Below are 5,701 nucleotides of genomic sequence, written 5' to 3' on the forward strand. Positions count from 1 at the left end.
ATGACAGAGATAGGCAAGATTAAACTTGTATTACTCAAGTTGTGGAGAGTATAATGAGGTTAAGGGCACCTCTTATATATAGCTAAGGCTTCTTTGAATCAATGGTTAACATAGTTCCTATCCTAAGCTTACAAAGAGTCTAATATATATAGGACATTACAATAGGATTACATTGAAGAGTTCTAATTTTACATGGACTCTATTAAAAAAGAGTTTGAATTATCTTGGACTCCTTCTTTAGTAGTGCCCATGCGGGGCCCTTTTTTGGGCTTATGCTTTCTTTGGTTCTACCTAGCTTGGGCATACACCTATACCCATGCCTAGGTCTATCTGAAAGCTACTAAACCAAATCTACTAGCTTAAGTTTCTTGAGCTCATTTCAGTGCCTATGCATCCATTTTGGGTCATGGTCCTACCTTTGAGACCTCTATTGAACCTTTATGCCTGGTTTACCTTACATATTGACTTGGTCTCAGTAGCTTTAGAACTGCTCCTTGTCTCAATGAGAACCCTTGGCTTGGTCTTTCCTATGAAACAGTGACATATAAACTTGTTGAATACATTAGTGTAGCACATGTGTAGCCTAGAACATCTAAGGGCATCACAAACTTGTTATTGCTTCAAACTTCCTTAGCCTAAGTGATCGTAGTCTTTCTAAGAGGCTAGCCATGAAGGATCACCTCATCGCAGCTAGTTAATGGGCTAAAGTCTTATTCATTAATGAAATTAACTAGCCAAATTGCTTCACCAACCAAGAACAACCATGTACCACCACCTATAGAATCAAGAAAGAGCTCTCATTTTATAAATCCTTACTATGTCTGGACCTATTAAGTTTCCCCATGTTGAGTTAAATTAAACCACAGGCTCTACTTTTGGTGGTGCTCTTATGTCGATCCCTTTAAGTTTTAGCCTTGTGACCATACTTCCCTTGAAACCCAAAGACTTTGATTTCTCATAATGTGCCGATAGATTCCTAAAAGTAACACTATCGATCCTTGGTTGACATTGTTTATGGTTGAGACTAGGATGATATCTGATTGTCTTTGAGCCCCCAACTTTCATTCTTGATTAATGAAAACATCCTTGGTAAATGCTTTTGTAATTGTTCATCTTTCATAAATCCAAGAATTTCACCTCTAACTATGAAATATGAATGCCCTTGACTATCCCTGTTAATCATTACTCTGATCCCAAAGGCTAACACAATAGGACTAAAATCCAATGATGTTATCCCATGCTAATGTATACAATCTTAGGCTTGCTTTGAGCACTCTAATTTCTTCAAAGTAACAGCTTCAGAGGAATGACTCAGCTAGTTAAGGCCAGGAGTACATTGCTGGCAGTAGGGATAAATAAACCAATGCTCACTATAAGGTAGATTAGATAACCCAACCTTAGTTCTAACTACAAGTTTTTTAATTGCAATAACACAAATATACACTATTGGAGCTAGAATTATCACAACTGCTAGCACTAGACTTGAACTCTAATGGATCCTTGTTAAGGGTTTTAGATTGTATTCATTCCAATTACCAAACTTATAGAGCCTAGTATTGTTATTTATTGTTACTACCTTCTCAAGTCAAGATTAGGTAATTTGCACACTTGCTACCATTTTTAGGATTCCTCTTTGGAATCAAACCCTAATTCTCTGTTACTTGTTGCCACCATAGTAAGCCACTATCCTATCATCGAAAGTTGATAGGGTAGAAATTTGAATGATGCATCACCGATACAAAGGCCATGTGATCCGTCAAGTTATCATGAATCATCAGAGCAATAGGCAAAGCCTACATTGACCTTTTATCTAATAAATGCATCCCTTTTAGAATTCAAGATTTGTTGCACATATTAGCTCTAAAATTACTATGGTTATCCAAGTAGTAGATACCATCAAACACTATAACTAATTTGTTGAGCCATTTGTAGTTTCATAGTCTAAATTAGTTTAAACTTACACATGCATGGCTTAATCTTTTAAACAAGCATATGACTACTAGCAGGATCAACTAGGTAGCATTCTTTCGAGACGTTGGCATTAAATGGGCCTTAACACATTGACTAAACGATAGAGAGAGCTAACACAGAGCACAAGCATCGTGCATGTCGAGCACATAAAATGCATAGCATTGGATGAACAAAGGCTGAGAGTCTATGCTTACAAAATGTTCTGCATCTAAGAGCACGATCAAACACCAATGCACCAATGTGGCCACAGAGGTTTGGGTGGCACACTTGGGACATGGGACACGATTGAGGTTTGACTTATAGCCCCAAAAGACATAAGACGAATAAAGGATGGCAAGACATCCAATTTTCATCGATTTAGGTATGCTGCACAAGATCTTGATTGCACCCTTAGGGTATGATGGCTTCATGGAGGGAGATTAAAGAGGATGATGGGTTAATAGTTCAATTCATTGATCATGGAGTCTGCCAACATGCACAACCATAGCACCACTCATATACCCATTGTGTACAAGTGACAACATCCACACAAATCAGCCCGTAACCCACCCATTCAATTATGCAACAAGCGAGTAGAGGAAATGACATATGAGGCCATACCATAACTGCTTGACATAAGAAAAACACAAGCAAAGGCTACGAGACTACATCTACCATCCAATAAACAACAATGGCATGACACCATCGATGCTTGGTTTGGTTGGGACCACACATGTAAACTCTATTACTAGCACCCAGGGGGGACATTGCCTAATTCAGGAACTTGTTCCTGGGTTCATAGGCATCATCGGCTGCATGTGTCATGGTTCATGTGCAAGTCATAAGCCAAGTGGGTTAAGAGATGTAGCTTGTTCGAGTTGGTGTAGGCAATGGACTGGGAAGGATCAAGAATAAGGTCCTAAAGGCATATACGAGGCCCAATGTGCAGATTAGGGCCTAGGCTAAGGTGTAAGAGCACGGCAGTGTGAGTAGCCTAGTGTCAAGAATAAGGACTACTCGTTGGAAAGATCTAAAATGCCCTAAAAAAGAGGCATGGGCAAGCAGGCGTAAAAAACTCTAGATTAGCCTAGAGACAGGCTAGTGCATGAGTGCAAAAGAGTCTAGCTAAGCCTAAATGCTAGCCACATACATAGGTACTGAAAGTTCCAAAAGGGATTAGGGCAAGAATAGTAACAGGTACTATAGCACCTAAATAAGGAAGGCTCTAAAAGGCCCTAGTTGCATGTGGAATAGTGACCAAATGGGGAAGGTTTTAGAACTTGCTAGGTGCAGGCACTAAGTTAAAGTACCCGGACACTTTTAGACCTGAGGCTTAGGGGGAGCATAAAACAAGCTAGATTTTACAAAGGCCTTAGTTTACCTAGAAAGTGTTTAGGGACCATGAAAGGGTCTAAAAGGCTTATAAGGGGCACACACTTGGATCAATAAGGGTCATATGTGTTGGGGAGGATCAAGTATAAATAAAGGCCATTCCCCTCATTTATAAACAAGTTAAAAGCTACACAAACAAGAGGAACCATGTCATAGACTTAGGCATTAAGCAATTGTATATAGTATCATGTAAATAAAAGTTATAATTGCTTTAACCCTCCTTCCTACCTTTCGCCTAAGCTCTTAGGGAGTTAATGGAATGCATGGAAAAAGTGATAGGCAAAGAGCCAGGGAAAAGGTTGATTTAGGCCTATGGATGGTAGTTTTCCACATAAGGCTGCATGGTAGCTAGGCTTAAGCTCCAAGCTTATGACACATGTAGGGGTTTGGCCAGGCTAAGGCATTTTTGTGGTCTATGAGAAGGGATCATGAAACTTTCAAATACTCAAGAGATTTAGCTAGACCTAGCCTATGACCTTAGCTTCCATTTGCACCACTTCGAAGATTAATTACCCAATTCAGGGACTTGGTTTACATTTTGGGGAAGCATTAATCACAGGCATAGACTTGAGATTAGCATCAATCGTAGGCATAGACTTGAAATCAACATAGTCAACCCTTTTTCCATATGCATGCCAATTGAATGAGGTGATAGGTGCTTATGGTTCACCATAGCAACCAGTCACCAAACAACATGGCTAGAAGGCATGCACAACCTAGATTTTATGCTAAGGATGTTGCCATGGATGTACAGAATGATAAGCCCATTGCATATACCTAGTTCCTCCATGGGAGAAAGAAGGGGGCTTAAATAACCACCCTCTAAAAAGTATGAAAGATTTTACAAATATGGTAGCAATAGACATTAAAGTGTTTGAAATGGGGATATTTTTTTCAAACAAGCAAATCTTGCACCAAGGGTCTATAGATGCCAATGGTGGTCAAGGTATGTGCTTGCACCAATGCCTAGTATATGCCAATGGTGTTCGAAGTAACTGCTATCACTAAGGGCCAGTATGTGCCAATGATGTTCAAGGTAACTACCTACATCAAGGGCCATTTTTTATCGATGTTGATCGAGGCATCTACCATACCAAGGGTGAGCATATGCCAATGGTGGTTGAAGCAAGTGCCTATACCAAAGGCTAGCTTATATTGATGATGATTGAGGTATGTGCCTACACCATGTACCAGCATGTGCTATTAATGGTCAAGACCTTGGCTGAAGATTGATTCTAAGCCACAATGCACATGCTGGGCTTGGGCATGTGATGGTGCTACATTTTTTTGTCTAAGGCACCATCATCAAAACATCACCAAAAAACTTGATCAATAGCATTAGAGATCTAGTGATTAGGGGTACGGGCTAAGGGGTGTGCAAATATGATGTGTGATAGGTTTTAGTCCTTGGCCTTTGTATTGGCCCTTTTCCTCCAAAGAACCTTAAAAACTTGCACCCCTTTAATGAGCATAAGAGCTTTTATAGGTTCATAGATAGTAGCCATTCAAGTGTCCAAAATAGGTATACTTTTTTCAAATGGCCACAAAATCTTCTACACTTTGATTTTTTAGCTAAATTTTTTTGGGATGCTAAAAAAAATACAAGGATCTCATACACCAAATTTGGGGTGAAAACTCCTAAAAAAATTTTAAAAATCTTGAATCATGAAAAATTCTAAAAATTATGAAAAATAGAAAATGTGTCATCTTGTCATGAAACTTCACATGAAGGCTTAGGGGACCATTATATGAATTTACAAGCCATAAAATGGCATTGGCATGGCAAAAATATTAAAACATGCCTAAATCCACCTACTACCAGGTCATAGTATGCATGGTGCATAGCCTAAGCTTGGGATACACGAGCATGATGCGTGATCTAGCACATGCCGATGGTGTTCAAGAGAACTACCTACACAAAAGGCTAGCATGTATTGATGGTGCTTGAAGTATGTGTTAAGACAAAGGGCCAACAAGTCTCGATAGTGGTCAAGGTATGTATATGCATCGAGGGTCATTCAGTGCCAATATTGGTTAAGCCATGTGCATGTGTCATGGCTTGCAAGTTGGTATAGGCCCAAGAGTTCTCTATGAGTTAAGGAGTAGTTCCAGTTTTAGCATGATAAGATCTGACAACTAGAGAGACCAAGCTTTTAGGCCTACTGGAGGCTGACATCATGAGGAATTAGCATAAAACAATGGTATAGGTAATGATCAAAACTCCAGAGGCTCAGGCACAATGTTCAGGTTTAGTAGAATTAAGCAAAGCCCTAGTGTAAGTGCTTGTGAACAATGCATAGGTGCATATTCAAACCCAGGCAATGGCCTTGATGATCAAGGTATGGGCACATGGTCAGAC

The 5,701-nt window shown here is 39.6% G+C and overlaps 1 pseudogene; it reads right to left on the reverse strand.

The window, feature by feature from the left end:
• Positions 1-932: 932 nt before the first annotated feature.
• On the reverse strand, positions 933-2,016 carry LOC149519452 (18S ribosomal RNA; annotated as a pseudogene).
• Between the last annotated feature and the right edge of the window lie 3,685 nt (positions 2,017-5,701).

This window comes from Durio zibethinus, chromosome 3 (genome assembly GCF_047325235.1).
Source record: "Durio zibethinus cultivar Kanyao isolate XHJ-2024 chromosome 3, ASM4732523v1, whole genome shotgun sequence".
In the NCBI taxonomy this organism is placed as follows: domain Eukaryota; kingdom Viridiplantae; phylum Streptophyta; class Magnoliopsida; order Malvales; family Malvaceae; genus Durio; species Durio zibethinus.